Source organism: Hemiscyllium ocellatum, unplaced genomic scaffold (genome assembly GCF_020745735.1).
Source record: "Hemiscyllium ocellatum isolate sHemOce1 unplaced genomic scaffold, sHemOce1.pat.X.cur. scaffold_686_pat_ctg1, whole genome shotgun sequence".
Lineage (NCBI taxonomy): Eukaryota > Metazoa > Chordata > Chondrichthyes > Orectolobiformes > Hemiscylliidae > Hemiscyllium > Hemiscyllium ocellatum.
This window is the reverse complement of record NW_026869171.1, coordinates 80,635-102,629: the sequence shown is the minus strand read 5'-3', so window position 1 is coordinate 102,629 and position 21,995 is coordinate 80,635. Positions and strand designations below refer to the sequence as shown.

At 53.3% G+C, this 21,995-nt stretch overlaps 1 long non-coding RNA gene across 1 annotated transcript in view; it reads right to left on the bottom strand.

Moving 5' to 3' along the window:
• Positions 1 to 14,655, bottom strand: part of LOC132814120 (uncharacterized) — a 97,087-nt gene extending 82,432 nt beyond the window's left edge. Inside the window, exon 1 of the long non-coding RNA XR_009644313.1 lies at positions 14,513 to 14,655. This is a non-coding gene — a long non-coding RNA (uncharacterized LOC132814120). The remainder of the gene's footprint in view (positions 1 to 14,512) is intronic.
• Positions 14,656 to 21,995: the final 7,340 nt, after the last annotated feature.

Sequence of the window (21,995 nt, the reverse complement as noted above, 5' to 3'; positions counted from 1 at the left end):
TCTGAAAATGCTGCACTTCCTCCACACTGATCCTCCGACAATGCTGCACTCCCTCCACACTGATCCTCTGACAATGCTGCACTCCCTCGACACTGATCATCTGATAATGCTGCATTCCCTCCACACTGATCCTCTGACAATGCTGTACTCCCCCCACACTGACCCTCTGAAAGTGCAGCACTCCCTCAGTACTGACCCTCCGACAGTGCAGCACTCCCACAGTACTGACCCTCTGACAGTGCAGCACTCCCTCAGTGTTGACCCTCCGACAGTGCAGCACTCCCTCAGTGTTGAACCTTTGACAGTGCAGCACTCCCACAACACTGACCCTCTGACAGTCCAGCACTCCCTCAGTAGTGATCCTCTGACAATGCTGCACTCCCTCCACACTGACCCTCTAACAATTCTGCACTCCCTCTGTACTGTCCCTCCAACAGTGCTGCACTCCCTCAGTACAGACCCTTCGACAGTGCAGCACTCCCTCAGTACCTACCCTCAGACAGTGCCGCACTCCCTCATTACCGACACTCTGACAGTGCTGCAAACCCTCAGTACTGACCCTCTGACAGTGCAGTAATCCCACAGAACTGACCCTCTGACAGTGCAGCTCTACCTCAGTACTGATCCTCTGACAATGCTGCACTCCCTCCACACTGATCCTCTATTAATGCTGCACCCAGACCACACTGACCCCCTGACAATGCTGCACTCACTCCACTCTGATCCTCTGACAATGCTGAACTCCCTCCACCCTTATCCTCTGACAATGCTGCACTCCCTCCCCACTGATTCTCTGAAAATTCTGCACCCCCACCACACTGACCCTCTGACAATGCAGCACTCCCTCCACACTGACACTCTGACAATGCTGCGCTCCCTCCACACGGACCGATTAAATTGCTACACTCCCCCACACTGACCCTATGACAATGCTGCACTCCCTCAGTACTGAACCTCTGACAGTGCAGCACACCCTCAGCAGTGACCCACCGACAGTGCTGCACTCCCTCAGTACGGACCCTTCACATTGCAGCACTCCCTGTGTACTGACCCTCAGACAGTGCAGCAATCCCTCAGTACTGACCCTCTGACAGTGCAGCACTCCCTCCATACTCTCCCTCTGACAATGCTGCACTCCCTTCAAACTGATCCTCTGACAATTCTGCACACCCTCCACACTGACCCACTGAAAATGCTGCCCAGCCCCAACACTGACCCTCTGACAATGCTGCACTCCCTTCAAACTGATCCTCTGACAATTCTGCACTCCCTCCACACTGACCCACTGAAAATGCTGCCCTGCCCCAACACTGACCCTCTGACAATGCTGAACTCCCTCCACACTGATCCTCTGACAATGCTGCAAACCCTCCATACTGATCATCTGGCAATGCTGCAATCCACCGACACTGACCCTCTGACAATGCTGCTCTCTCCACACTGGCCCTCTGACAATGCTGCACTCCCTCCACACTGATCCAATGATAATGCTGCACTCCCTCCACACTGACTCTCTGACAATGCTGCACTCCCTCCACACTGACCCTCTGACAATGCTGCACTCAAGCCACACTGACCCTCTGACAATTCTGCACTCAAGCCACACTGACCCTCTGACATGTCTGCACGCCCTCCACACTGATCCACTGACAATGCTGCACTCCCGCCACACTGACCCACTGACAAAGGTGCACTCCTCCATACTGACCCCCGACAATGCTGCACTCCCTCCACACTGATCCTCTGACAATTCTGCACTCCCTCCACACTGACCCACTGACAATTCCGCACTCCCTCCACACTGACCCTCTGAAAATGCTGCCCTCCCCAACACTGACCCTCTGACAATGCTGCACTTACCCCTCACTGATCTTCTGATAATGCTGCACTCCCTCCACACTGTTTCTCTGACAATGCTGCACTCCCTCCACACTGATCCAATGACAATGCTGCACCCCCACCACACTGACCCTCTGACAATGCTCTTCTCCCAACACACTGACCCTCTGACAATGCTGCACTCCCTCCACACTGATCCAATGACAATGCTGCACCCCACCACACTGACCCTCTGACAATGCTGCACTCCCTCCACACTGACCGATGAAATTGCTACACTCCCCCAAACTGACACTCTGACAATGCTGCACTCCCTCCACACGGATTCTCTGACAATGCTGCACTCCCTCCACAATGACCCTCTGACAATGCTGAACTCCCTACACACTGACCCTCTGACAATGCCGCACTCCCTCAGTACTGACCCTTCAACAGTGCTGCACTGCCTCAGTACTGAACCTCTGACAGTGCAGCACACCCTCAGCACTGACCCTCCGACAGTGCTGCACTCCCTCAGTACAGACCCTTCGACATTGCAGCACTCCCTGTGTACTGACCCTCAGACAGTGCAGCTCTCCCTCAGTACTGACCCTCTGACAGTGCGGCACTCCCTCCACACTGACCCTCTGACAATGCTGAACTCGCTCCACCCTGATCCTCTGACAATGCTGCATTCCCCCCACACTGACCCCCTGACAATGCTGCACTCACTCCACACTGACCGATGAAATTGCTACACTCCCCCACACGGACCCTCTGACAATGCTGCACTCCCTCAGTACTGAACCTCTGACTGTGCAGCACACCCTCAGCACTGACTCTTCGACAGTGCTGCACTCCCTCAGTACAGACCCTTCGACATTGCAACACTCCCTGTGTACTGACCCTCAGACATTGCAGCTCTCCCTCAGTACTGACCCTCTGACAGTGCAGCACTCCCTCCACACTGACCCTCTGACAATGCTGCACAACCTCCACACTGATCCTCTGACAATGCTGAACTCCCTCCACCGTTATCCTCTGACAATGCTGCACTCCCTCCCCACTGATTCACTGAAAATGCTGCACCCCCACCACACTGACCCACTGACAATGCAGCACTCCCTCCACACTGACCCACTGAAAATGCTGCCCTGCCCCAACACTGACCCTCTGACAATGCTGCACTCCCTCCACACTGATCCTCTGACAATGCTGCAATCCCTCCATACTGGTCATCTGGCAATGCTGCAATCCACCGACACTGACCCTCTGACAATGCTGCTCTCTCCACACTGGCCCTCGGACAATGCTGCACTCCCTCCACATTGACTCTCTGACAATGCTGAACTCCCTCCACCCTGATCCTCTGACAATGCTGTATTCCCCCCACACTGATCCTCTGACAATGCTGCACTCCCTCCACATTGACCCTCTGACAATGCTGCACTCCCTCCACACTGACCCTCTGACAATTCTGCACTCAAGCCACACTGACCCTCTGACAAGTCTGCACGCCCTCCACACTGATCCACTGACAATGCTCCACTCCCCCCACACTGATCCTCTGACAATGCTGCATTCCCCCACACTGATCCTCTGACAATGCTGCACTCAAGCCACACTGACCCTCTGACAAGTCTGCACTCCCTCCACACTGACCCACTGAAAATGCTGCCCTGCCCCAACACTGACACTCTGACAATGCTGAACTTCCTCCACACTGATCCTCTGACAATGCTGCAATCCCCCCATACTGATCATCTGGCAATGCTGCAATCCACCGACACTGACCCTCTGACAATGCTGCTCTCTCCACACTGGCCCTCTGACAATGCTGCACTCCCTCCACACTGATCCAATGATAATGCTGCACTCCCTCCACACTGACTCTCTGACAATGCTGCACTCCCTCCACACTGATCCACTGATAATGCTGCACTCCCTCCACACTGACTCTCTGACAATGCTGCACTCCCTCCACACTGACCCTCTGACAATGCTGCACTCCCTCCACACTGACCCTCTGACAATTCTGCACTCAAGCCACACTGACCCTCTGACAAGTCTGCACGCCCTCCACACTGATCCACTGACAATGCTGCACTCCCCCCACACTGATCCTCTGACAATGCTGCACTCCCGCCACACTGACCCACTGACAATGGTGCACTCCTCCATACTGACCCCCTGACAATGCTGCACTCGCTCCACACTGATCCTCTGACAATTCTGCACTCCCTCCACACTGACCCACTGACAATTCCGCACTGCCTCCACACTGACCGTCTGAAAATACTGCACTTCCTCCACACTGATCCTCCGACAATGCTGCACTCCCTCCACACAGATCCTCTGACAATGCTGCACTCCCTCGACACTGATCATCTGATAATGCTGCACTCCTTCCACACTGATCCTCTGACAATGCTGTACTCCCCCCACACTGACCCTCTGAAAGTGCAGCACTTCCTCAGTACTGACCCTCCGACAGTGCAGCACTCCCTCAGTACTGACCCTCTGACAGTGCAGCACTCCCTCAATTTTGACCCTCCGACAGTGCAGCACTCCCTCAGTGTTGAACCTTTGACAGTGCAGCACTCCCACAACACTGACCCTCTGACTGTCCAGCACTCCCTCAGTAGTGATCCTCTGACAATGCTGCACTCCCTCCATACTGACCCTCTAACAATGCTGCACTCCCTCAGTACTGTCCCTCCAACAGTGCTGCACTCCCTCAGTACAGACCCTTCGACAGTGCAGCACTCCCTCAGTACTTACCCTCAGACAGTGCCGCAATCCCTCATTACCGACACTCTGACAGTGCTGCAATCCCTCAGTACTGACCCTCTGACAGTGCAGCATTCCCACAGAACTGACCCTCTGACAGTGCAGCTCTACCTCAGTACTGATCCTCTGACAATGCTGCACTCCCTCCACACTGATCCTCTATTAATGCTGCACCCAGACCACACTGACCCCCTGACAATGCTGCACTCACTCCACACTGATCCTCTGACACTGCTGCATTCCCTCCACACTGACCCTCTGAAAATGCTGCCCTCCCCAACACTGACCCTCTGACAATGCTGCACTTACCCCTCACTGATCTTCTGATAATGCTGCACTCCCTCCACACTGTTTCTCTGACAATGCTGCACTCCCTCCACACTGATCCAATGACAATGCTGCACCCCCACCACACTGACCCTCTGACAATGCTGTTCTCCCACCACACTGACCCTCTGACAAAGCTGCGCTTCCTCCACACTGACCGATGAAATTGCTACACTCCCCCAAACTGACACTCTGACAATGCTGCACTCCCTCCACACGGATCCTCTGACAATGCTGCACTCCCTCCACAATGACCCTCTGACAATGCTGCACTCCCACCACACTGACCCTCAGACAATGCTGAACTCCCTACACACTGATCCTCTGACAATGCCGCACTCCCTCAGTACTGACCCTTCAACAGTGCTGCACTGCCTCAGTACTGACCCTCCGACAGTGCTGCACTCCCTCAGTACAGACCCTTCGACATTGCAGCACTCCCTGTGTACTGACCCTCAGACAGTGCAGCTCTCCCTCAGTACTGACCCTCTGACAGTGCAGCACTCCCTCCACACTGACCCTCTGACAATGCTGAACTCCCTCCACCCTGATCCTCTGACAATGCTGCATTCCCCCCACACTGATCCTCAGACAATGCTGCACTCCCTCCCCACTGACCCTCTGATAATGCTGCACTCCCTCCACACTGATCCTCTGAAAATGCTGCTCTCCTTCCCCACTGACTGATGATATTGCTACACTCCCCCACACTGACCCTCTGACAATGCTGCACTCCCTCAGTACTGAACCTCTGACTGTGCAGCACACCCTCAGCACTGACGCTTCGACAGTGATGCACTCCCTCAGTACAGACCCTTCGACATTGCAACACTCCCTGTGTACTGACCCTCAGACATTGCAGCTCTCCCTCAGTACTGACCCTCTGACAGTGCAGCACTCCCTCCACACTGACCCTCTGACAATGCTGCACTCCCTCCACACTGATCCTCTGACGATGCTGAACTCCCTCCACCCTTATCCTCTGACAATGCTGCAATCCCTCCATACTGATCCTCTGACAATGCTGCACTCCCCCCACACTGAACCTCTGATGATGCTGCATTCCCCCCACACTGATCCTCTGACAATCCTGCACTCCCTCCCCACTGATTCTCTGAAAATGCTGCACCCCCACCACACTGACCCTCTGACAATGCAGCACTCCCTCCACACTGACCCTCTGACAATGCTGCGCTCCCTCCACACGGACCGATTAAATTGCTACACTCCCCCACACTGACCCTATGACAATGCTGCATTCCCTCAGTACTGAACCTCTGACAGTGCAACACTCCCTCAGTACAGACCCTTCGACATTGCAGCACTCCCTGTGTACTGACCCTCAGACAGTGCAGCAATCCCTCAGTACTGACCCTCTGACAGTGCAGCACTCCCTCCATACTCTCCCTCTGACAATGCTGCACTCCCTTCAAACTGATCCTCTGACAATTCTGCACTCCCTCCACACTGACCAATGAAAATGCTGCCCTGCCCCAACACTGACTCTCTGACAATGCTGCACTCCCTTCAAACTGATCCTCTGACACTTCTGCACTCCCTCCACACTGACCCTCTGAAAATGCTGCCCTGCCCCAACACTGACCCTCTGACAATGCTGAACTTCTTCCACACTGATCCTCTGACAATGCTGCAATCCCTCCATACTGATCCTCTTACAATGCTGCACTCCCCCGACACTGACCCTCTGATGATTCTGCATTCCCCCAAACTGACCACCTGACAATGCTGCACTCCCTCCACACTGACACTCTGACAATGCTGCACTCCCTCAGTACTGTCCCTCCAACAGTGCTGCACTCCCTCCGTACAGACCCTTCGACAGTGCAGCACTCCCTCAGTACTTACCCTCAGACAGTGCAGCACACCCTCAGTACTGACCCTCTGACAGTGCTGCAATCCCTCAGTACTGACCCTCTGACAGTGCAGCACTCCCACAGAACTGACCCTCTGACAGTGCAGCTCTACCTCAGTACTGATCCTCTGACAATGCTGCACTCCCTCCACTCTGATCCTCTATTAATTTTGCACCCCCACCACACTGACCCCCTGATAATGCTGCACTCACTCCACACTGATCCGCTGACACTGCTGCATTCCCTCCACACACTGACCCTCTGAAAATGCTGCCCTCCCCCAACACTGACCCTCTGACAATGCTGCACTTACCCCACACTGATCTTCTGATAATGCTGCACTCCCTCCACACTGTTTCTCTGACAATGCTGCACTCCCTCCACACTGATCCTCTGACAATGCTGCACTGCCTCCACACTGATCCTCTGACAATGCTGCACCCCCACCACACTGATCCTCTGACAGTGCAACTCTCCTCCACATTGACCCTCTGGAAATGCTGCACTCCCTACACACTGACCCTCTGACAATTCTGCACTCACTCCACACTGACCCTCTGAAAATGCTGCCCTGCCCCAACACTGACCCTCTGACAATGCTGCACTCCCTCCACACTGATCCTCTGACAATGCTGCACTCCCTCCACACTGACACTCTGACAATGCTGCACTCCCTCCACACTGAGCCTCTGACAATGCTGCACTCCCTCCACATTGATCCTCTGGCAATGCTGCACTCCCTCCACACTGATCCTCTGACAATGCTGTTCTCCCTCCACACTGGCCATCTCACAGTGCAGCACTCCCTCCACACTGATCCTCTTACACTGTTGCATTCCCTCCACACTGATCCTCTGACAATGCTGCACCCCCATCACACTGATCCTCTGACAATGCTGCACCCCCACCACACTGATCCTCTGACAGTGCAACTCTCCGCCACATTGACCATCTGGAAATGCTGCGCTCCCACCACACTGACCCCCTGACAATGCTGCACTCCCTCCACACTGACCGATGAAATTGCTACACTACCCCACACTGACACTCTGACAATGCTCACTCCCTCCTCACGGATCATCTGACAATGCTGCACTCCCTCCACACTGACCCTCTGACAATGCTGCACTCCCTCCACACTGACCCTCTGACAGTGCAGCACTCCCTCCACACTGACCCTCCGATAATGCTGCACTCCCTGCACACTGACCCTCTGACAATGCTGCACTGCCTCCACACTGATCCTCTGATAATGCTGCACTCCCGTCACACTGAACCTCTGACAATGCTGCACTCCCCCCGCACTGATCCTCTGACAATGCTGCACTCCCTCCACACTGATCCTCTGACAATGCTGCACTCCCTCCACACAGACCCTCTGTCAATGCAGCACTCCCTCCACACTGACCCTCTGACAATACTGCACTCCCTCCACACTGACCGTCTGAGAATGCTGAACTCCCTACACACTGACCCTCTAACAATGCTGCACTCCCTCAGTACTGACCCTCCAACAGTGCTGCACTCCCTCAGTACTGAACCTCTGACAGTGCAGCACACCCTCAGCACTGACCCTCCGACAGTGCTGCACTCCCTCAGTGCAGACCCTTCCACATTTCAGAACGCCCTGTGTACTGACCCTCAGACTGTTCAGCACTCCCTCAGTACTGACCCTCTGACAGTGCGGCACTCCCTCCACACTGACCCTCTGACAATGCTGCACTCCCTACACACTGATCCTCTGATAATGCTGCACTCCATCCACACTGACCCTCTGAAAATGCTGCCCTGCCCCAACACTGACCCTCTGACAATGCTGAACTCCCTCCACACTGATCCTCTGATAATGCTGCACTCCCTCCACACTGATCCTCTGACAATGCTGCACTCCCTCCACACTGACCCTCTGACAATGCTGCACTCCCTCCACACTGATCCTCTGACAATGCTGCACTCCCTCCACACTGACCCTCTGACAATGCTGCACTCCCTCCACACTGATACTTTGACAATGCTGCAGTCCCTCCACACTGATCCTCTGACACTGCTGCATTCCCTCCATACAGACCCTCTGACAATGCTGCATTTCTCCACACTGACCCTCTGACAATGCTGCACTCCCTCCACACTGATCCACTGACAATGCTGCACTCCCCCACACTGATCCTCTGACAATGCTGCACTACCTCCACACTGATCATCTGATAGTGATGCACTCCCTCACTACTGACTCTCTGACAGTGTGGTAGTGACCATGTACTGACTCTCCGACAGTGTGGCCCAATCTCAGGACAATACCTCTTACAGTGCAGCACTCCCTCAGTACTGACCCATTGACAGTTCAGCACTCCCTCAGTACTGACCCTCTGGCAATGAGGCACTACCTCAGTACTGACCCTCTGATGGTGCAGCTCTACCCCAGTACTGACCCTCTAACAGCTCAGCTCTCCCTCAGTATTTACCCTCCAACAATGCAGCTCTCCCTCAGTACTGACCCTCCGACAGTGCAGCTCTCCCCCAGTACTGACCCTCTACCAGCGCAGCTCTCCCTCAGTATTTACCCTCCAACAATGCAGCTCTCCCTCTGTACTGACCCTCCGACAGTGCAGCTCTCCTGCAGTACAGACCCTCTGACAGTGCAGAACTCCATCAGTACTGAACCTCTGAGTGTAGCACTATCTCTGGACTGACCCTCTTACAGTGCAGCATTCCCTCAATACTGACCCTCTCACAGTGTTGCACTCCCTCAGTTCTGATCCTCTGACAGTGCAGCTCTCCCTCAGTACTGATCCTCTGAAAATGCTGCACTCCCTCCACACTCACTCTCCAACAATGCTGCACTCCTTCAGAACTGAACCTTTGACAGTGCAGCACTCCCTCAGCACTGACCTTCAGACAGTGCTGCACTCCCTCAGTCCTGACCCTTCGCCAGTGCAGCACTCCCTCAGAACTGACCCTCTGACAGTGCAGCACTCCCTCAGTACTGACCCTCTGACAGTGCTGCAATCCCTCAATACTGACCTTCTGACAGTGCAGCTCTCCCCCATTACTGACCCTCTACCAGCGCAGCTCTCCCCGAGTATTTACCCTCCAACAATGCAGCTCTACCTCAGTACTGACCCTCCGACAGTGCAGCTCTCCTGCAGTACGGACCCTCTGACAGTGCAGAACTCCATCAGTACTGAACCTCTGAGTGTAGCACTCTCTCTGGACTGACCCTCTTACAGTGCAGCATTCCCTCAATACTGACCCTCTCACAGTGTTGCACTCCCTCAGTTCTGATCCTCTGACAGTGCAGCTCTCCCTCAGTACTGATCCTCTGAAAATGCTGCACTCCCTCCACACTCACCCTCCAACAATGCTGCACTCTCTCAGAACTGAACCTTTGACAGTGCAGCACTCACTCACCACTGACTTTCAGACAGTGCTGCACTCCCTCAGTACTGACCCTCTGACAGTGAAGCACTCCCTCAGTACTGACACTCTGACAGTGCTGCAATCCCTCAATACTGACCCTCTGACAGTGCATCACTCCCTCAGAACTGAACCTCGGACAGTGCAGCTCTCCCTCAGTACTGATGCTCTGACAATGCTGCACTCCCTCCACACTGAGCCTCTGACATTGCAGCACTCCCTCCACACTGACCCTCCGGTAATGCTGCACTCCCTGCACACTGACCCTCTGACAATGCTGCACCCTCTCCACACTGATCCTCTGACAATACGGCACTCCCTCCACACTGACCTTCTGACAATGCTGCAATTCCCCCACACTGACCCTCTGACAATGCTGCACTCCCTCCACACTGACCCTCTGACAATGCTGCACTCCCTCCACACTGACCCTCTGACAATGCTGCACCCCCACCACACTGATCCTCTGACAGTGCAGCTCTCCTCCACATTGACCATCTGGAAATGCTGCACTCCCTCCACACTGACCCTCTGACAGTGCAGCACTCCCTCCACACTGACCCTCCGATAATGCTGCACTCCCTCCACACTGACCCTCTGACAATGCTGCACTCCCTCCACACTGAACTTCTGACAATGCTGCACTCCCTCCACACTGAACCTCTGACAATGCTGCACTCCCCCGCACTGATCCTCTGACAATGCTGCACTCCCTCCACACTGACCCTCTGACAATGCTGAACTCCCTACACACTGACCCTCTGACAATGCTGCACTCCCTCAGTACTGACCCTCCAACAGTGCTGCACTCCCACAGTACTGAACCTCTGACAGTGCAGCACACCCTCAGCACTGACCCTCCGACAGTGCTGCACTCCCTCAGTGCAGACCCTTCGACATTGCAGCACTCCCTGTGTACTGACCCTCAGACAGTGCAGCACTCCCTCAGTACTGACCCTCTGTCAGTGCGGCACTCCCTCCACACTGACCCTCTGACAATGCTGCACTCCCTACACACTGATCCTGACAATGCTGCACTCCCTCCACTCTGACCCTCTAAAAATGCTGCCCTGCCCCAACACTGACCCTCTGACAATGCTGCAATCCATCCATACTGATCCTCTGACAATGCTGCACTCCCCCCACACTGTTTCGCTGACAATGCTGCACTCCCCCCTCACTGAACCACTGATGATGCTGCATTCCCCCCACTCTGATCCTCTGACAATGCTGCACTCCCTCAGTACTCACTGTCTGACAGTGTGGAAGTGACCCTGTATTGGCTCTCCGACAGTGTGGCCCAATCTCAGGACAATACCTCTGACAGTGCAGAACTCCCTCAGTACTGACCCTCTGACAGTGCAGCGGTCCCTCAGAACTGACACTATGACCGTGCAGCTCTCCCTCAGTACTGACCCTCCGACAGTGCAGCTCTCCCCCAGTACTGACCACCTACCAGCACAGCTCTCCCTCAGTATTTACCCTCCAACAATGCAGCTCTTCCTCAGTACTGTACCTCCGACAGTGCAGCTCTCCCGCATTATATACCCTCTGACCGTGCAGCACTCCATTAGTACTGAACCTCTGAGTGTAGCACACTCTCTGGACTGAACCTCTTACATTGCAGCATTCCCTCAATACTGACCCTCTCATTGTGCAGCACTCCCTCAGTACTTAACCTCTGACAGCGCAGCTCTCCCACAGTACTGACCCTCTGACAGTGCAGCACTCCCTCAGTATTGACCCTCCGAAAGTGCAGCACTCCCTCAGTACTGACCCTCCGACAGTGCAGCACTCCCTCAGTACTGACCATCTGACACTGCGGCACTCCCTCAGTACTGACTCTCTGACAATGCTGCTTTCCCTCCACACTGAACCACTGACAATGCTGCACTCCCCCAACACTGACCGTTTGACAATGCTGCACTCCCTCCACACTGACCCACTGACAATGCTTCACTCCCTCCACACTGACCCTCTGACAATGCTGCACTCACTCCACACTGACCCTCTGACAATGCTGCACTCCCCCCACACTGATCTTCTTATAATGCTGCACTCCCTCCACACTGACCCTCTGAAAATGCTGCACTCCCTCCACACTGATCCTCTGACAATGCTGCACCCCCTCCACACTGATCGTCTGATAAGGCTGCACTCCCTCAGCACTGACCCTCCGACAGTGCAGGACTCCCTCAGTACAGACCATCTGACACTGCGGCACTCCCTCAGTACTGACCCTCTGACAATGCTGCTTTCCCTCCACACTGAGCCTCTGACAATGCTGCACTACCCCAACACTGACCCTTTGACAATGCTTCAGTCCCTCCACACTGACCCTCTGACAATGCTGCACTCCCTCCACACTGACCCTCTGACAATGCTGCACTCCCTCCGCACTGACCCTCTGATAATACTTATCTCCCTCCACACTGACCCTCTGTCAATGCAGGACTCCCTCCACACTGACCCTCTGACAATGCAGGACTCCCTCCACAATGACCCTCTGACAATGCTGCACTCCCCGACACTGATCCTCTGACAATGCTGCACTTCCTCCACACTGACCCTCTGACAATGCTGCACTCCCTCCACACTGACCCTCTGATAATGCAGCATTCCCTCCACACTGACCCTCTGACAATGCTGCACCCTCTCCACACTGATCCTCTGATAATGCTGCACTCCCTCAGCACTGACCCTCCGATAGTGCAGCACTCCCTCAGTACTGACCCTCTGACAGTTCAGCACTTCCTCAGCACTGACCCTCTGATAATGCTTATCTCCCTCCACACTGACCCTCTGACAATGCAGGACTCCCTCCACACTGACCCTCTGACAATGCTGCACTCCCCCACACTGATCCTCTGACAATGCTGCACTCCCTCCACACTGATCCTCTGATAATGCTGCACTCCCTCAGCACTGACCCTCCGATAGTTCAGCACTCCCTCAGTACTGACTCTCTGACAGTGCAGCACTCCCTCAGCACTGACCCTCCGATAGTGCAGCACTCCCTCAGTACTGACCCTCTGACAGTGCTGCACCCCCTCAGTATTGACCCTCTGACAGTGCAGCACTCCCTCACAACTGACCCTCTGACAGCGCGGCACTCCCTCAGTACTGACCCTCTGACAGTTCAGCACTCCCTCAGTACTGACCCTCTGACAGTGCTGCACCCCCTCAGTACTGACCCTCTGACAGTGCAGCACTCCCTCAGCACTGACCATCTTTTATTCTATTTCATGGATTCTTGTGGAAATGTGGAGACATAGGGTTTGCAGATTCTGCGGAAGCATGAGCGAGACACAGAAACCAAGCCCTGTCTGAAACTCTCTGTAATAGACTATTCAGAGGCACAGAGTCACAGAGATACACAGCTTGGAAACAGTCCTTCCTGTCCAACGCCTCCATACTAACCAGATGTTCTCATCTCATTTCATTCCATTTGCTCGCACTTGTCTGATATCCCTCTGAACCCTTCCTATTCACATACTCATCCTGATGGCTTTCAAATGTCACAATTGTACCAGCCCCCATCACTTCCTCTGGCAGCTACCTGCATGCCCTTGAATAAGTGCTCAAACATTCATACTGTCGATACAAACTCCAATAAACACCAACCTACGAAAGGCTATCATTGCCATCTTCAACCCACACTTTGCTACATCGTTATGCTGATTTCAGCACAGGTACAGAAAGAGTCTTAGTGACCATCCACCGTCACCCTGTAATAAACTTATTTTCAAATGGGGCTTGCATGTGATTCCCACACCCTCTAATAGTTACCTGGAAGGTGGGGGTGAGCTGTACTCTACTTACTGCAGTACTTGGGTGTCCCACAGTGATGTTAGGGAGGGAGCTCCAGGATTTTAACCTGAACCATGTAAAGAGCTCTCTTACTGGAGTACCTTTTTAAAGTTGGGAAGTTAGTATAGACCAGGAGGACCCGAGAGCTGCTGTCCTGTCAGAGAGAGAGGCCTGGTGGGTGACACACCTCAGGTGAGGGGCGAGGTTGAGAATCTGGGGGCTTCATGGTAATTTCAGACATGATAGAGATTGAGCCAACAGTGTTGGCATCACGAACCAGTTAGCTGAGATAGCTGACCCCACTTTGTAGCAGAGGGGTTCAATCCCTTGAACAGAGCAAGCTGGAGAATTCAAAACTAAAACCAATCTGTACGGACGCACTGGAGACCTGAAACATCATTACAGAGATTGCTGAAGAAGCTCAGCATGTCCGGCAGCATCTCTGATGGGAGAGGGAGAAAGAGACAGACAGAGTTCACCTTTCAATCCAATGATTTCTGCGGGAAAGCTCCTTCAGAACAGACCGTTTTGAGGAAGGGTCCCTTGAAATGTGAATTGTTCCTCTCTCTCCTCACCGTTGCTACTGAATATCCCCAGCCAACTGTTTGCTTGAGAATTTGATCTGACCTGATCTAAGCGTCACTGAGTAATTCAGTCTGTGCTCAATGCCCTGAGGCTGCTTCTGCTGAAAGCTGACAAACAGGTTTAAAGCTTTATAAGGTGTTGTATTCGGAGGGCGGGCTACATGGGAGAGCAGATACAGAACACAGGCACTTCACAAAGATCCTTATCAATGTAACTTTGTGATGTTAATTCAGAAGGAACAGCTCAGGCCTAACATTTCAGTTAATCAGCCAAGGGGAGTGTATATGTCATGGCAAAGACTTGTTGTACAGACTGTACAGAACTGAACTTTAGTGACTGTGTTTGTACGGAGAGTTTTTTTGTGAATAAAGTCTCTTTTTGAAATTGATATAAATATTTTTTCAAGGGGGATCAAGCATCTTGAGCTGGTGGAGACATTGCCCTTATCCCTAATCTTCCTTAAATAAACACTAGACAAGTTAGATACTCCCCGGGTATACACATCAAACGGTCATCAATGGGGAGGAGATGGTGGGATTGTCAGGGGGGCTCAGTGTTGCCTCACCCCCCCGGGTTCGATTCCAGCCTCGGGCGACTGTCTGTGTGGAGTTGGCACATTCTCCCCGTGTCACTGGCCAAAGATGTGCAGGGTAGGTGGATTAGCCAGAGGAATGAAGGGTTCCTGGGATGGGGCGGGGGGTAGGGGGATGCGGTGGTGGGGGCTGGGGGGAATAGGATGCTCTGACGAGGGTCAGTGTGAACCTGATGGGCCGAATGATCAATCCAGAGACTCAAATAATGTTCTGGGCCGTGGGGGGAGGCTGTGGGTCATCGCAGTGAGAACAGGTTTGGGAATGATCAAGGTCCAAGGGGGTAACAGGTTTACTTTCTGAGATGTTGAGGGTATGATGTTTTCTCGAGGTGCTCTGGGGATAAACTTACTGAGGGGATGGTTTCTAAGGTATTGAGGGAGCACTATCTGTCAGTACAGGGTGCAGAGGGTCGCAAGGTACAGATACACTTCATAGAACATAGAACATAGAACAGTACAGCACAGAACAGGCCCTTCAGCCCACGATGTTGTGCTGAGCATTGATCCTCATGTAAGGTAAACCTAATGTACGGACCCTCAAATGTCTGTGACCATATACAGATCCAGCAGTCTCTTAAATGTTCCCACTTCGCTTCCACAACTGCTGCTGGCAACGCATTCCATGCTCGCAGAACTCTCTGTGTAAAGAACCCACCTCTGACATCCCCTCTATACTTTCCTCCAACCAGCTTAAAACTATGACCCCTCGTGTTAATCATTTCTGCACTGTGATATAGTCTCTGGCTATCGACTCTATCTATGCTTCTCATTATCTTGTATAACTCAATTAGGTCCCCTCTCTTTCTTCTTTTTTCCAATGAAAAAAGTCCAAGCTCAGTCAACCTCTCTTCATTAGATAAGCCACCTATTCCAGGCAGCATCCTGGTAAACCTCCTCTGAACCCTCTCCAAAGCATCCACATCTTTCCGATAATAGGGTGACCAGAACTGGACACAGTATTCCAAGTGCGTTCGAACCAAAGTTTTATAGAGCTGCAACAATATCTCACGGCTCTTAAACTCAATCCCCCTGTTAATGAAAGCCAAAACACGAAATGCTTTCTTCACAACCCTGCCCACCTGGGTGGCCATTTTAAGGGATCTATGTACCTGCACACCAAGATCTCTCTGTTCCTTCGCACTGCCTTAATCCTGTACTCAGCTTTCAAATTCGACTTTCCAAAATGCATCACCTCGCATTTATCCAGGTTGAACTCCATCTGCCACCTCTCAGCCATCTCTGCATCCTGTCAATGTCCCGCTGCAGCCTACAACAGCCCTCTACACTGTCAACGACACCTCCAACCTTTGTGTTGTCTGCAAACTTGCTGACCCATCCTTCAATCCCCTCATCCAAGTCATTAATCAAAGTTAAAAAAAGAGTAGAGGCCCAAGGACAGAGCCCACCACTCACCACTGACTTCCAGGCAGAATACTTTCCTTCCACTACCACTCGCCGTCTTCTGTCGACCGGCTAATTCTGTATCCAGACAGTTACATTTTCCTGTATCCCATTCCTCCTGACCTTCTGAATGAGCCTACCATGGGGAACCTTATCAAATGCCTTATTGAAGTCCAGATACACAGCATCCAACGCTCGACCCTCATCAACTTGTCTAGTAACATCCTCAAAGAACTCAATAAGATTTGTGAGGCATGACCTGCCCCTCACAAAGCCGTGCTGACTGCATTTAATCAAACCATGCTCTTCCAGAGGGTCATATATCCTATCCCTCAGAATCCTTTCTAACACCCTGCAGACAGATGTGAGACTGACTGGTCTGTAATTGCTGGGGATTTCCCTATTTCCTTTGTTGAAGAGAGGAATTACATTTGCCTCCCTCCAGTCCTCAGGTACGACTCCAGTGGAGAGCGAGGATGCAAAGATCTTCGCAAGCGGCGAAGCCGTCACATTTCTCTCTTCCTAAAGCAGCCGAGGACAAATCTGGTCTGGCCCTGGAGACTTGTCAATCTTAACATTCGTCAAAAATTTCAGCACATCAGCTTCCTCAATCTCTATCTGATCCAGCATGCTTACCTGCTCCTCAATGGTTTCATTCACTACAAGGTCCTTTTCTTTAGTAAAGACAGAAGCAAAAAACCCATTTAGGGCTCCCCGTACCCCCTCAGACTCTACACACAAGTTCCCTATGCTATCCCTGATCGGTTCTCCTCCTTATTTGATCATTCTCTTATTCCTCACATACGTGTAAAATGCCTTTGGATTCTCCCTAATCCTTCCTGCCAAGCCTTTCTCGTGCTCCCTCCTGGCTCTCCTCAGACCATTTTTGAGCTCCTTCCCCGCCTGCCTGTAATCCTCTAGAGCTGAGCAAGACCTTAGCTTCCTCCACCTTACGTAAGTGGCCTTCTTTATTTTGACGAGAAGCTCCTCCGCTCTCGTCATCCAAGGTTCCTTTATCTTACCCCTTCTTGCCTATCTCAGAGGAACATATTTATGCATCAGTCGCAACAACTGTTCCTTAAACCGTCTCCACATGTCTATAGTGCCCTTTCTATGGAACAATTGCTCCCAGTCCATGCTTCCTAACCCACGTCTGATAGTATCATAGTATCCTTTTCCCCAATTAAATACCCTCCCATTGTACATGCTTCTCTCCTTCTCCATAGCTATGTACAATGCGAGGCAGTTGTGGTCACTATCACCAAAATGCTCTCCCACCACAAGATCTGACACCTGCCCAGGCTCATTGCCGAGCACCAAATCCCCTCTCCCCTCGTCGGCCCACCAATGGCCTCTCCCCGCGTCGGCCGCTTTAATGTACTGAGTTAGGAAACCCTCCTGAACACACCTTACAAAAAGAGCTCCTTCCAAACCATCTGCTCGAAGGACGTTCCAATCAATATTGGGCAAGTTAAAGTCACCCATTACAACAACCCTACTCCATTCACACTTTTCCAAAATCTGCCGATCTATGCTTTCCTCAGTCTCCCTGCTGCTGTTTGGGGGGGGGGCCCAATGAGGTAACTGCTCCCTTACCGTTCCTAATTTCCACCCATACTGACTCAGTAGGCAGACCCTCCTCGACAATAGTAACTTCTGTAGCTGTGATACCCTCTCTGATTTCCTTTCTGAAATCCCTGTATGTGGTGTCCCTCAAGGGTTGGCCAGCACGGTGGCTCAGTGGTGAGCACTGCTGCCTCACAGCAGGGACCAAGGTTCGATTCCAGACTCGGGCAACTGTGTGTGTGGAGTTTGCACATCCTCCCTGTGTCTGCGTGGGTTTCCTCCGGGTGCTCCGGTTTCTTCCCACAGACCAAAGATGTGCAGGTTAGGTGAAATGGCCATGCTAAATTGCCTGTCATGTTAGGTGCATTAATCAGGGGTAAATGTAGGGGAATGTGTCTGGGTGGGTTCCTCTTCGGAGGGTCAGTGTGGACATGTGGGGCTGAAGGGACTGTTTCCACACTGTAGGGAATCTAAGGATCTATCCTTGGCCCCTCCTTTTTCTCACCTACACACTGCCAGGAGGTGATATCGTCCAAAAGCACCGTGTTAGGTTTCACATGTACACTGACAATGCCCAGCTCTCCCTCCCCATCATCCCTCTCCATTATTCCACTGTTATTCAGTTATCAAACTGCTGACCACATTCCCACTACTCGATTGGCTGCATTTTCTCCAATGAAACATTGTAATGGTTAAACCCGTTGCCTTCAGATGCTATTAGAAATTCCTTTCCCTTACTGCTGAGCCCCTCCCTCTCGCTGGCTGCAGTCTGAGGTAGAACTACACTCTTTACAACATTGCTGTTATATCTGTAACCCCAAGGTGACCTTCTGATCAGATTCTACACAATAACAAACACCAGGAATTCCACTCTCTAAAATGTTGCTTGTCTCCACCTCACCCCAGTCCCATTGCTACTGAAACCCCTTACCCGTGTCGGTGTTGCCTTAAACTTGATGAATCTGAAACAGAGCCCTTGATTCCTTGACTGACCCAGAATCTGCTAGCGTTCTGTGTTTCCTGCACAATGACCCCCCTGGTCCCTTTGTGGTGCAGCTTTGTACAGTTCCCACCATGTAAATAGCACTCTGTTCTCTTACTATCCCCTCCAAAATGACCAACTTCCCATTTTCCCAAATTATACTCCACCTGGCAGTTGTTGCCCCCTTCTCCTGTGTACCTCTCTCTTCACAATCCTCTTAGAACTTTACAGTAATGCCTTTTCTGACAGATTCCACCCAATTCTTCTAAACGTTAACTGGTTGTCCTGGGCAGTGGGAAGCGTGCATTGTTGCTCTATGGGAGGACTAGGAGGAGCTTGCTGCCCATTGGTCAGAATGGAGGCCACTTGCCCATCGAGCTGCATGAGCCTTTCACCCCCCATGTCTTATTGATGAGGCACAGCGGCAGCACAGAAGTTAAAAAAGAAGCAGCAAATCCTGCTCACCACATCTCACTGACTCTTGGAACATTCTGTCCCATGTGTCAAAGATCTGCCCTGTTCAGTCACATGAAGTCCCAAGTTGGAAACTCCTAGAAACCCACATAGATTTCCCCCTGAACTGACTGCTGCCCTCCACAAGGGGTAATGTGTCCAGTCATCCTGGGCCAGGAGGAGGGGGTGGTGCGAGTTTCTAACCTGAACTGACAGTGATGGATTTTATAAACTTGTATTACAGGATACTACAGGTGGACATTCAGATGGGAATCTCAGTAACTGTAATGCCAAACCCTGACAGAATTACTGCATTCATCAGGAGCTGGATATTCACATTGTGTGTGAGGATTGTGTTCCAGCTCATTCCCATTTACTGCATCAAAGTTCTCCTTTGAATCATCCCATTCTCTCAATAGATCTTCCCAAACATTCAATGTGTGTCCTGTAATCCTTGTATAATGAGCCGATGGGTGAAAGGTTTATTATTATAACCTGTAACATTTCTAAACCCCTCTGTCACAGTGCAGCCACAATTTCCTCTGCTCAGTTTCCCCAAACCCCTGATTCCTCAATGTCTGTTTGCTCTTTATAAGGTACACATCAGGATTGTGTTGGAACATTCCCCACTTGCCTGCATCAGTGCAGCCCCCAACAATATTAAAGAAAGTGATCATCCTCCATCCACTGCCATCCACACACCGCCCCCAGCCTGACCTTCACTACCACCCACACACCGCCCCCAGCCTGACCCTCACCACCACCCACACACCGCCTGCAGCCTGACCCTCACTACCACCCACACACCGCACCCAGCCTGACCCTCACTACCACCCACACACCGCACCCAGCCTGACCCTCACTGCCGCCCACACACCGCCCCCAGCCTGACCCTCACTGCCACGCACACACCGCCCCCAGCCTGACCCTCACTACCACCAACACACCGCACCCAGCCTGACCCTCACTACCACCCACTCACCGCCTGCAGCCTGACCCTCACTACCACCCACACACCGTACCCAGCCTGACCCTCACTACCACCCACACACCGCCCCCAGCCTGACTCTCACTACCACCCACACACCGTACCCAGCCTGACCCTCACTGCCGCCCACACACCGCCCCCAGCCTGACCCTCACTACCACCCACACTCCGCACCCAGCCTGACCCTCACTACCACACACAAAACGCCCCCATCCTGACCCTCACTGCCGCCCACACACCGCCGCCAGCCTGACCTTCACTGCCACGCACACACCGCCCCCAGCCTGACCCTCACTACCACCCACACACTGCCCCCAGCCTGACCCTCACTGCCATCCACACACCGCACCCAGCCTGACCCTCACTACCAGCCACATACTGCCCCCAGCCTGACCCTCACCGCCGTCCACACACCGCCCCCAGCCTGACCCTCACTGCCATCCACACACCGCACCCAGCCTGACCCTCACTACCAGCCACATACTGCCCCCAGCCTGACCCTCACCGCCGTCCACACACCGCCCCCAGCCTGACCCTCACTGCCAACCACACACCGCACCCAGCCTGACCCTCAATACCAGCCACATACTGCCCCCAGCCTGACCCTCACCGCCGTCCACACACCGCCCCCAGCCTGACCCTCACTGCCATCCACACACCGCACCCAGCCTGACCCTCACCGCCACCCTCACACCGCACCCAGCCTGACCCTCACTACCACCCACACACCACACCCAGCCTGACCCTCACCGCCACCCACACACCGCACCCAGCCTGACCCTCACTACCACCCTCACACCGCACCCAGCCTGACCCTCACTGCCATCCGCTCACCGCACCCAGCCTGACCCTCACTACCACCCCCACACCGCACCCAGCCTGACCCTCACTGCCACCCACACACCGCACCCAGCCTGACCCTCACTACCACCAACTCACCGCACCCAGCCTGACCCTCACTGCCGCCCACACACCGCCACCAGCCTGACCTTCACTGCCACGCACACAGCGCCCCCAGCCTGACCCTCACTACCACCCACACACTGCCCCCAGCCTGACCCTCACTACCACCCACAAAACGCCCCCATCCTGACCCTCACCACCAATAACATACCGCCCCCAGCCTGACCCTCACTACCACCCATACATCGTACCCAGCCTGACCCTCACTGCCGCCCACACTCCGCACCCACCCTGACCCTCACTGCCGTCCACTCACCGCACCCAGCCTGACCCTCTCTACCACCCACACACCGCACCCAGCCTGACCCTCATTGCCGTCCACTCACCGCACCCAGCCTGACCCTCACTAACACCCACACACCACCCCCAGCCTGACCCTCACTGCCATCTGCACACCGCACCCAGCCTGACCCACACTCCATCCACACACCG